At 38.4% G+C, this 13,214-nt stretch overlaps 1 pseudogene; it reads left to right on the top strand.

The window, feature by feature from the left end:
• The first annotated feature begins 12,041 nt into the window (after nt 1-12,041).
• On the top strand, nt 12,042-12,736 carry LOC130844385 (ferritin light chain-like; annotated as a pseudogene).
• Nucleotides 12,737-13,214: the final 478 nt, after the last annotated feature.

The raw sequence follows: 13,214 nt of genomic DNA, 5'->3' as shown, positions 1-13,214 counted from the left end.
ACCTCGAATTACATCCTTGCTTCACCACTCATTAGTTATATGACCTTGCACCTGTTAATTAACCTCCATGAGCTTCCAGGTCCTCACTTATAAAAGGGGGTTAATAGTTCTACCTACCTCATAGACCTGTTGCTAAAATTAAATGAAGTTTAGACAGAAAGTACTTGGAGAAACACCTAAAAAACAGTAAGCATACTAATTATCAGAGAAATGCAAAACAAAACTAAAAGGAGGTACCACCTCACATGGGTCAGAATGGCCATCACTAAAAAGTTTACAAACAATAAATGCTGGAGAGGGTATAGAAAAAAGGGAAACCTCTGTTGGTGGGAATATAAGTTGGTGCAGCCACTGTGGAAAACAGTATGAAGCTTCCTCAAAAAAAACAAAAATGGAGTTGCTGTATGATCCAGCAATCCCACTCCCAAGCATATATCTAGACAAAACTATAATTCAAAAAGATACACAAACCTCTCTGTTCATAGCAGCACTATTCACAATAGCCAAGACATGGAAACAACCTAAATGTCCATCGACAGATAAATGGATAAGGAAGATATGGTATGTATATACAGTGGAATACTACTCAGCCATTAAAAAAGAATGAAATAATACCATTTGCAGCATGATCATACTAAGTCAGAAAGAGAAAAATACCATGTGACAGGAGCACTCAAATACATAAGACAAATACTAACAGACATAAAGGGAGTAACTGAAAGGAATACAATAGTAGTAGGAGACTAACACCCCACTAACATCAATGGACAGATCTTCCACACAGAGAATCAATAAGGCAACAGAGATCCTAAATGATACAATAAAAAAAATTAGACTTAATTGACATTTTCAGGACATTACATCCAACAAAACCCAGAATACACATTCAAGTGTACATGGAACATTCTCTAGAATTGACCGCATACTAGGGCACAAAACAAGCCTCAGCAAATTTAAGAGTATAGAAATTATCTCAAGTACCTTTTCTGACCACAGTGGCATGAAGCTAGTAATTAACCACAGAAAAAGAAATGAGAAAAAAATGAATACATGGACACTAAACAACAAGCTACTAAAAATAACCAACGGGTCAATGATGAAATCAGAGAGGAAATTTAAAAATACCTTGAGAAAAATGACATTTCATCCAAAAGCAGCAGAGTATACTTTCTTCTCAAGTACACACACAACATTCTTCAGGATACATCACACCTTGGGTCACAAATGAAGCCTCAGTAAATTTAAGAAAACTGAAATCATATCAAACATCTTTTCCAATCACAATACTGTGAGATTAGAAATCAATTACACACAAAAAAAAAAAAACTGTAAAAAACACAAACATGTGGAGGCTAAATATATGCTACTAAACAACCAATGGGTCACAGAAGAAATCAAAGAGGAAATAAAAAAAAATCTAGAGACAAATGAGAATGAAGGGACGATAATCCAAAACCTGTGGGATACAGCAAAAGAAGTTCTAAGAGTACAGTCTATAGTAATACTATCTTACCTTAGGAAACAAGAAAAATCCCAAACAACCTAACCTAATGCTTAAAGAAACTAGAGAAAGAATAGAAACAAAACCCAAAGTTAGTAGAGGGAAAGAAACCATAAAGATCAGAGCAGAAATAAATGAAATAGAGATGAAGAAAACAACAGAAAACATCAATGAAACTAAAAGCTGGTTCTCTGAGAATAAAAACAAAATTGATAAACCTTTAGCCAGGCTCATCAAGAGAAAAAGGGAGTGGGCTCAAATCAATAAAATTAGAAATGAAAAGTTACAACTGATACCACAGAAATACAAAGGATCATAAGAGACTAGTGCAAGCAACTATATGCCAATAAAATGCCCAACCTAGGAGAAATGGACAAAATTCTTAGAAAGGTACAACCTGCCAACACTGAACTAGAAAGAAATAGAAAATGTGAAGAGATGAATCACAAGTACTGAAATTGAAACTGTGATCGAAAATCTTCCAACAAACAAAAGTCAAGGACCAGATGGCTTCACAGGTGAATTCTATCAAACATTTAGAGAAGAGTTAACACCTACCCTTATGAAACTCTTCCCAAAAAACTGCAGAGGAAGGGACATTCCCAAGCTCATTCTACAAGGCCATCCTCATTCTGATACCAAAACAAGACAAACATATCACCAAAAAAAGAAAATTATAGGCCAATATCACTGATGAACATAGATGCAAAATTCCTCAACAAAATACTAGCAAACTGAATCCAACAACACATTAAAAGGATCATACATCATGATCAAGTGGGATTTATAGCAGGGATGTAAGGATTTTTCAATATCTGCAAATCAGTGTGATACACCACATCAACAAACTGAAGAACAAAAACCATATGATCATCTCAATAGATGCAGAAAAAGCTTTTGACAAAATTCAACAGCCATTTATGATAAAAACCATCCAAAAAGTGGGAAAAGAGGGAACCTACCTCAACATAATAAAGGCCATATATGACAAACCCACAGCAATGGTGAAAAACTGAAAACATTTCCTATAAGATCAGGAACAAGACAGGAATGTCCACTCTTACCACTATTATTCAACATAGTTTTGGAAGTCCTAGCCACAGCAATCAGAGAAGAAAAAGAGATATAAGGAATCCAAATTGGAAAAGAAAGAAAACTATCACTTTTTGCAGATGACATGATACTATACATAGAAAATCTTAAAGATGCCACCAGATAACTACTAAAGCTCATCAATGAATTTGGTAAGGTTTCAGGATACAAAATTAATACACAGAAATCTCTTGCATTCCTATATACCAATAATGAAAGATCAGAAAGAGAAATCAAGAAAACAATCGCCTTTATCATCACATCAAAAAGAGTAAAAAAGCTAGGAATAAACCCATGTAAGGAAGCAAAAAACCTGTATTCAGAAAACTATAAGTTACTGATGAAAGAAATAGAAGATGACACAGACAGACATACCATTTTCTTGGATTGGAAGAATCAATATTGTGAAACTGACTGTACTACTTGAGGCAATCTACAGAATCAATGCAATCTCTTTCAAATTACCAATGGCATTTTTCACAGAATTAGAACAAAAAATTTTAAAATTTGTATGGAAACACAAAAGACCATGAATAGCCAAAGCAACCTTGAGAAAGAAAAATGGAGCTGGAAGAATCAGGCTCCCTGACTTCAGACTATATTACAAAATTACAGTCATCAAAACAGTATGGTACTGCCACAAAACAGAAATACAGATCAATGGGACAGGATAGAAAGTCTAGAAATAAACCCACACACCTATGGTCACCTAATCTATGACAAAGGAGGCAAGCAAATACAATGGAGGAAAGACAGTCTCTTCAATAAGAGGTGCTGGGAAAACTGGATAGCTACATGTAAAAGAATGAAATTCAAACACTCCCTAATACCACACACAAAAATAAACTCAAAATAGATTAAAGACCTAAATGTAAGGCCAGATCCTATAGAACTCTTCGAAAAAGGCATCAGCAGAATACTCTTTGACATAAATTGCAGCAAGATCTTTTTCAATACACCTCCTAGAGTAATGAAAACAAAAATAAACAAATATCTCATGCAGCTCAATAGCCCCCAAAAAAAAAAAAAAAAAAAAAACCCAATCAAAAAATGGACAGAAGATCTAAATAGACATTTCTCCAAAGACAACATATAGGTGGCTTAAAAGCACATGAAAAGATGCTCAACATCACTAATTATTAGAGAAATGCAAATCAAAACTACCATAAGGTATGACCTGACACTGGTCAGAATGGTCACCATCAAAAAATCTACAAACAATAGAAACTGTTGGTGTGAGTGTATATTGGTACAGCCACTATGGAGGACAGTATGGAGGTTCCTTAAAAAAATAAAAATAGAGCTACCATATGATCCAGCAATCCCACTACTGGCTATATACCTGGAGGAAAACATAATTTGAAAAGATACATGCATCCCAGTGTTCACTGCAGCACTATTTACAATAGTGAGGACATGGAAGCAACCTTAAAGTCCATCATCAGAGGAATGGATAAAGAAGATGTGGCACATATATACAACAGAATATTATTCAGCCATATAAAAGAATGAAATAATGCCATTTGCAGCAACATGGATGGACCTAAAGATTATCATACTGAATGAAGTAAGTAAAACAGAGAAAGCCAAATATCATATGATATCACTTATATGCAGAATCTAAAAAAATGATACCAATGAACTTATTTACAAAAAAGAAACAGACTCACAGACTTAGAAAACAAATTTATGGTTACCGGGGGCAAGGGAAGGATAAATTGGGACATTGGGATTGACATATACACACTACTATATATAAAATAGATAACTAATAGGGACCTATTGTATAGCACAGGAAACTCTACTCAATACACTGTAATGGCCTATATGGGGAAAATAATCTAAAAGAGTGGATATATGTATATGTGTAACTGATTCTCTTTGATGTACACCTGAAACTAACACAACATTGTAAATCAACTCTACTCCAATGAAAATTTTTTTTGAAAAAGAATATACAATGGGTAAAAGACAGTATCTACAGCAAGTGATGCTGGAAAAGTTGGACAGCCACATATAAATCAATAAAGTTACAACACACTCTCTCACTATATACAAAAATAAACTCAAAATGGCTTAAAGACTTAAACATAAGACATGAAATCATAAAACTCTTAGAAGAGAACATAGGCAAAACAGTGTCTGACATAAATCATACCAATGTTTTCTTAGGTCAGTCTCTCAAGGCAGTAGACATAACAGAAATAAACAAATGGAACCTAATCAAACTTAAAAGCTTTTGCACAGCAAAGCCAACTATAAACAAAATGAAAAAAACTACAGAATGGGAGAAAATATTCACAAATGATTTGACCAACAAGGGCATAATTTCCAAAATTATATACAAACAGCTCATACAACTCAACAACAAAAAACAAACAACCCTATCCAAAAATGGGTAGAAGACCTAAATAGACATTTCTCCAAAGACATCCAGATGGCCAATAGGCATGAGAAAAGATGCTCAACATCACTAATTATTAGAGAAATGCAAGTCAAAACTACAATGAGTTACCATCTCACACAGGTCAGAATGGTCATCATTAAAAACTACAAATAACAAATGCTGGAGAGGGTATGGAGAAAAGGGAACCCTCCTACACTGTTGATGGGAATATAAGTTGGTGCAGTCACTGTGGAAAACAGTATGGAGGTTTCTCAGAAAATAAAAACAGAATTACCATATGATCCAGCAATCCCACTCATAGACATATATCCAGACAAAACTATAATGCAAAAAGATACATGCACCCCTATGTTCATAGCAGCACTATTTACGGTTGCCAAGACATGGAAACAACCTAAATATCCATCAATTGATGAATGGAGAAAGAAGATGTGGTCCATATACACAATGGAATACTACTCAGCCATCAAAAAGGATGAAAAATGCCATTTGTAGCAACATGGATGGACCTAGAGATTATCATACTAAGTGAAATAAGTCAGAAAGAGAAAGACAAATACTATATGATATCACTTATATGCGGAATCTAGAAAATGACATAAATGAACCTATCTATGAAACAGAAACAGACTCACAGACATAGAGAACAAAACTGTGGTTGCCAAAGGAGAGGGGGAATGGGGGAGGGATGGACTGGGAGTTTGGGGTTAGTAGATGCAAACTATGACATACAGAATGGATAAATAACAAGGTCCTACTGAATAACACAGGGAACTATATTCAATATCTTGGGATAAACCATAATAGAAAAGAATATAAAGAAGAATATTGATAAATATATATATATATATATAAAATTGAATCACTTTGCTGTACAGCATAAATTAACACAACATTGTAAATCAACTATACTTCAATTTTAAAAAAAATTACAAAAACAGTAAGCACTCTATTTCTTCATTAAATTTAGCTACTTTTTAAACTTATCAACCATTGCCTCATCTCAGCTACATGACCAATGTCCTTGGGGAGACAAGACCCTGGTGAACTCAGAAAAGCAAAGTGTAATTTGCACTGTCAAAATGCCCCAACGAGGAAGGGTCTCATGAATCCCTGTGGTGCTCATGAGAGCCTTAACACCTTATGCTGCAGTAAGAACAGAAACAGCAGGCTCCGGGAAATCAGAGCAAATGGAAAGCTCTCACATGCAGGGGATGCAACATACCGCAGACTCACTCATTATCCTCTCACCCCTCTCCCACCCGTTTCCCATGCCCTAATCCTGTTCCTCCTATTTTCTATACTGTACACTCAGCAGTCACCTTCCACAACACCCTCCTCCCTTAGCCCTTCCATCACTAGGACCTTTAAAACATACATTGGAAATACATCATTTTCATCCACTCCTCTCCCAGCACATGCTGCTGCCCTACGCCATCTCTCAGCTGCTGGGGCAACAGCCTTCTTACGTGTCTCTCTGCTTCTATGCTGTCTCCAGGCCAATCATTCTCTTCAAAATCTCCAGGGGAACCTTTCAAACTTGCAAAACCAATCATGACGCCTCTCCAATAAAATCTCCATTTCTTTCAAGTCGCGCCCCTCCTCCTCTCTCTGCTCTCAATCCCTTCCACCCCCAGGGTCCTATTTTACATTTGCCATATGGAATCCAGACAGGTTCCTCAATCTCCCACATTCTCTCCCACCTCTGTGCCTTGGGCGCACGCTCTTACTTCTGCGTGGGATCCACCATCAGTTTTCTACCTAGAAATCTCCAACTCACCCCATGAGGCCCAGTTTCAGACGCTGCCACCTCTCTGGGGCCTTCCCTAGCTTCTGCAGGCTCTATCGTCCACACGTTTATGGTATCATACACAGCTCCATAAGCAACGTGCTCACCATTTGGTAATGGTTTGTCTGCAGGAATAACCTCCACCCCTGGGCCTGGATATTGCAGACCATGATAATACGAATGAGAATAATATAATAGCAACAGCAATAACAATAATAATAAATCCTTTGTTTCTAAAAAAAAAAAAAATGCTATTAATGTTGAGTCTTTGGTAGATTCTAGGTACTTTGCTAAGCCACTGATTAGCTTGAACCACATAAAACTGCTATTTTTTATTGGTCAAAATGGTCACACATTGATGATTTCATATACTTCACACCAAAACACACATCTTTTAAATTTAATCTTCACAACAACCCTAAGAGGTAAATATGTTATTATTCCCATTCTGTGGGTACAAAAATTTAGGCTTAGAGGTTTCGAGTAACTTTGCCCAAGGTTGCAGGACAAGAAAGTGAAGGAGCCAGGACTCTAGTCCAAAACTGCCTGCCTCTCAATGCTCTTAACCAGGCCTATATCGTGACTCCCAGATTTTTTATTTAATTGTTTAATCAACTAATGAGGCAATGACATGAGAGTCCCTGGAGAAAGGATGATGGTCGATGAACATAAAGGATACAAGTCTGTGTTCAGCAAGTCCAGAGAGGACAAATTCTGATGTCCACGTCAGGGTTAAAGCAGGTTTCTCAGCAGCCAGCAAATCTGTTAAATACTGAAATGAGTTAATAAAGAAGGTTATAGAATCTCCTTCAAGGAAAGGATTTCTTCCCCCAATGGAGGACAGATTCTCATCTGTCTGAGATGGTTTAAATATAATCCTCTGTGAAGGTCAATAAATTGGGCTCACCGAGTCCTTTCCAGGCTCCTTACGATACTCAGATACATGGGCTTAATGTGGCTCAGCGCGTGGCCTGAAACTGGAAGAGGGCTGATCCTCCAGCCAGAAATAATCTCTTCCTCCTTTAAATGCTCTCAGCTCTCTGACTTGACCTTCTTTATGACATATGTAGTGATTTTTGTATGTCATTTGCTTTCTGCAAGAGAAAACACATCTAAAGCATGAAGTGTGTGTGGTTCATTTTGATATCTACCACAGTGCCTAACAGAGTATTCAGTGCTACATTTTAAAAAATTTGATTAGATGAAGTTTCTTTCCTCTTCTGAAAGAATCTTATAGTCCCAAACTGAAAATAAGCCCCTGATTTTCATCCAAAACCTGTTATCAAAACTCAACAACTCACACCATGTGGACAAAGTTTTCTTAAATATGCTTTCGATCCAATCATTATCTGATATAACAATTTTTTTCTTTCTTCTTGCATCATTTTGAAATATGGTCATTCAGATGTTAATTCCTTCCAGATAAGATGTCTGAAAAATGAATCAGCATTTTAGCCAATAAGAAAGGAATCTGGCTAGATTACTAATAGAAACATATCCAGGTATCTAAGTGCTCTGCAGTGCCCAGCTAGAGTCACCACCACCTCAGAATAATTACAATGGAAAAGTTTTTCCATAATTGTCACTCCACAGAAGCATGATTTTTCATGATGATAATGAGTAAGCACGATAAAAAATTGCTCTAGCTGTACACCTGAAACTAATACATTGTAAGTCAACTATACCCCAATACTTATTCTCAATAAAAGTAACTATACTTGTACTGAATATTAAAAAAAACTTTCAAATAATCTAGCTCATTTGATCCATATAACAGTCCTTACCATTTATATCACCACTTTAGAAGATATTTAGAGGAAACTTGGATCAGAGAAATGAAGAAAATTGCTATGACTCACAAAGCTAGGAATAGCAGAGTCTAGACTGGAACCCAGGCATTTTCCTGATTCCAAATCTCATGATCTTTCTACTGAATCTTTCTGTCCACATGGCCAATCATTAAAAAAAAAAAAAAAAAAAAGGCATTTCTACCTTGGCAGTATAAGAAAAAAATCAGGATCCAGAGATAAATGACCAATTTTCCAGAGGAGCCACATTTTCTTAAGTAATTGAGCTTGAACATTAATGCCTCACATCTGGTTAAAAAATACCAACAGCTAACATTTTATTGAGTATTTAAATCCTGCCACTGTACTCAGTGCTTTACATGGATCAATTCACCTAAACCTTAAAAGTTTAGAAGGTTGGTTCTCTTTCTATTTTACACATGTGGAAACTGCAGCTTACAAAGATTAAGTTGTGAGACCTTAGCTTTCCCTAGGTCACAGGCTTGGGAAAGTTAAGTGGCAGAACTGTGATCTGAACCCAGATCAGTAAAACCCAGAGCCCATTCTCTTAACCACTGTGATAATCTGCCTTGCCAGTGGTTCTCAAGGCTCCGCCCTGGGAAGGCAGCAGCAGCAGCCCTGGGAACTTGTTAGAAATGCGAATTCTCTGTCCACACCCAGACCAACTCTAAACTGGGAGAGGGGCCCAGCAATCTATGATCTAAAAGGCCCTCTAGGTGCTTCTAAGTGACACTAAAATCTGAGAACTTCTGTGCTAGACTGAAACAAGAGTACATGGTAACCATTTATAGGGATTCTGGATACGCTCTGTGTCAGGGAATGCAAAAGGAAGTGAGAGAAGTTGGAGACAACTAGTAAGGTTGTTGTAAATGACCACCTTCAGAGGACAGAAAAGCCAAAAAAGAAAGAAATTACCTTAATTAGCGCACACAGAAGCTGAAAACAGCAATGAGGAGCAATTAATCAGGCAATATGTTACACTGTAATCAAGGATCAGAAAATTCCGGAAGGACTAAATGACGCAGAGTGTATTACTGCACGGTAAATGATTATTAATAAAACGTGGCTGTTAAAAGAACTAAAGAGATGAATAATCATAGAAAGGAAATAGCTGTAGAAGGAATAACTTGTGGTCTTAATCACTTGGAAAAATTACAGGTCTGGACAGAGAATCAAAAGGAAAGAATGGAAATTAGCAGTGTTATGAGAATACGGCACAAACCTCATTGCTTTTTTTAATTATAAAATTAAGACAGTTACAAAGACACCATGAACTGGTGAATGAAAAATTTGACCCGGCTAACATTTCAATGGCTAAAAATAATGAATATACATAATTGTAGTTGCATGTTGTTTAGCATCAATCCCCAACTCTGGTGTAGAAATAAGAAATTACTTACATTAACGCAGAGATTACTTGACTTGAAATTTATCTGGCCCCACTGGTTATTCTTTCCATTTATCTGGCTGGTGACCTCTGCTGACCTGTAAATTTCCTAAAGGACTAACTCTGCACATGAGTGTTTCCAAAGGGAGAACCAGGAGCAGCTTCCAAGGGCATGTCATTCCTATATCATTCATTATATCTCTATAGAGGACTGCTTTTCAAACTGTAATGTGGAGGGACTGAAAAGCAATATCAAGAAGAAAAATACCTGAAAGTAAGTATAAAAAGAAAAGGATTCCAACAGAGACACCAAAAGTCATTATACTACAAAAGTGTGGGTTACTTCTTTCATTTGAGGGCTACTGATTTGAGATCTTTAAAAAAAAATTCAGTCAGTCTAGAGGAAGCAAATCAAAGAGAATATGGTAATTAAAGCTGTCAAAGGAAATAGTAACCAGTAAAACTGTCTAACTGGAATTATGAGAAAATATCTTAACTTCCATCTTCTCTAAGTTAGTGTTTTGCAGGAATTTTTCATTCTCATAGCAACAAAACTTACCCTCATTAAAATGTATCGACTACTTACTATGTGCCAGTAAACACATATTACTAAACTTGATATATGTTATCTCCTATAATTTTCATAGCAACTCTATGATGTATGTGTTATTGTTGCCATCTCTCAATTTCATATTTGACAGATAAAGAAATCTTATGGCAGAAAGTTAGTTACTCTCCAAAGATGGGTCCCCAATAATTGTGCCCCTCCCTATATGTACAAGCCGCTCCTCCCATAAAGAGGTAGAAGGTACATTTCCTCCCCGTGAATCTGCTGAGTCTAAATTGGCCAATAGAATGCAGACAAAGAAGTATTATGAGTATTCTAAGCCAGGTATTAAGAAGGCTGAGCAGTTGCTACATCTTGAAATCTAGCCACCATGTTGTAAGCAAGCCCAAGCAGCCATGTGCAGAGGCTCTTGTGGAAAATAATCTCGACCTTTGGCTCACCATGTCAACTGAGCTCCCAGCCAACTGCCAGTACCAACTTGCCAGTTACGTGAGTGAGCCATCTTGGAAGTCTATCCTCCAGCCCCAGTTAAAATACCGCCACTGGTAGCAAATGGAACAGAGATAAGCTCCACCAAACCCTATCCAAATTGCAAAATCATTGTTATTTTAAGCTACTAAGGTTTTTTAAAATTTATTTATTTATTTATTGGCTGTGTTGGGTCTTCATTGCTGCACACGGGCTTTTTCTAGTTGCGGCGAGCAGAAGCTACTCTTCGTTGTGGTGCACGGGCTTTTCACTGCTGTGGCTTCTCTTGTTTCAGAGCACAGGCTCTAGGTGCGTGGGCTTCAGTTGTTGCAGCACACGGGCTCAACAGTTGTGGCTCACGGGCTCTAGAGCACAGGCTCAATAGTTGTGGTGCGTGGGCTTAGTTGCTCCGTGGCATGGGGGATCTTCCCGGAGCAGAGATCAAACCTATGTCCCCTGCATTGGCAGGCAGATTCTTAACCACTGCACCATCCAGGAAGTCCCTTAAGCCACGAAGTTTTGAGGTAGCTTATCACACAGCAATGGACAAGTGAAACACTGAACTACCAAGGTTACACAGTCCAACAAGGTTACACATAGTCCAACATCAGGTAGGCCACACCTTTCTCTCTCATATAAATTAACAAGCTACATATGAAGATATGCAAAGAAAGGATTCCAATCAGAGGCAGGGGTGAATGGAAAATGTGCTTATATGGACACCTTATCCAAAAAATAGTCACTGAGAACTGGGAAGGTACCAAGAACTGAGCTCAGGTGCTACAGATACAAAGGTGAATAGTCAGAGTCCCGAGCACATGAAATTCTCCATGAAAGGCCACTATGACAAAATTTCAATACCACAGGAAACAGTCAAATCAATGCAAAATAACAGACAGACATTTGGAAATCACTTGATGAGGGGACCTGAGTTAAAATGTTAATACTCTCAGCAGTGCAGCCCAGTGGCCTGGCAGATCTATCTCTTGCTTGGAAGTGTTGAGATAGAACAGACACAGGGATGCCTCTGCTTCCAGCTTCGGACCACCCTCCAACCTCCTTTCCAATTGCAACCTTTGGAACCAACCACTCAGCCATCTTTAGCCTCCAGGACCAGCCAACACCATTTTTTGAGCTCAGCTCTTTACTGTCGATCAACCATGACCTCCCCAGATTCCTCAAAATTATTCCACTGAGGTGGAGGCTGCAGTGAACTGCCTGGTCAACATGTATCTGCAGGCTCCCTTCACCTACCTCTCTCTGGGTTTCTATCTGGACCACAGCGATGTGGCTCGGGCAGACACGGACTACTTCTTCAGCGAGTTGGCCGGGGAGAAAAGTGAGGACTCCGAGTATCTCTCAAAGATACAAAAGCAGCACGGCAGCTGCACCCTCTTCCAGGATGTGCAGTGCAGAAGCCCTTCCAAGATGAGTGGAGTAAAACCATGGATGCTATAGAAGCCACCATGGTCATGGAGAAGAACCTGAACCAGGCCCTTTTGGATCTGCATGCCCGGTGTTCTTCCTGCGCAGACCCCCAGTTCTCTGACTTCCGGGAGACCCACTTCCGGGGTGAGCAGGTGAAACTCATTAAGAAGATGGCAACCGGACTAATCTCCACCAGCTGGTGGCCCCCGGGCGGGGCTAGGCGAGTATCTGCTCGATAGGCTCACCCTCAAGCACGAATGGGAGGCTCCTCAGCCCAGCGGCCCTTGAGCAGCCCCTCTGGCATACCCCCCGGTGTCAGGGCTTCTGCCTGAAGCCCCTCTCTGCAGCCACTAGGTAGATTTTAACCACCCTGGGGCCTTCTCCCAAGCTGTGAACCAAAATGTAAACAATACAGCTTTTTGCAGAAAAAAATAAAAAGTTAATGCTCTTGATTTTTTACATCCACCGTAAGGCAAGAAATTACTAGGCAAGATTTGGAGTAAGCTTGAAGTGGGGATAGGAGAAAAGTACAAATAAACTTGCAGGGCAAATCAACAACAACACACAAAAGAGTGTGTGTGTGTGTGTGTGTGTAAGAAAGGAAGGCAAAATATGATAAATGGGTATTTGGCGAAGGAAAATATAAATCATTCAAATTTGTCTTTGTATGTACATGCACACACACACACAATACTCCTATGGCAAGGTCCATGGAAATATTCTGACCACACTGAATGCCAATCCTTTAAAAATGGTTACAGGGACT

The sequence above is a fragment of the Hippopotamus amphibius genome, chromosome 2 (assembly GCF_030028045.1).
Source record: "Hippopotamus amphibius kiboko isolate mHipAmp2 chromosome 2, mHipAmp2.hap2, whole genome shotgun sequence".
Classification (NCBI taxonomy): domain Eukaryota; kingdom Metazoa; phylum Chordata; class Mammalia; order Artiodactyla; family Hippopotamidae; genus Hippopotamus; species Hippopotamus amphibius.
Note: the sequence above shows the minus strand (reverse complement) of the source record. Positions and strands in the feature narration are given on the sequence as shown.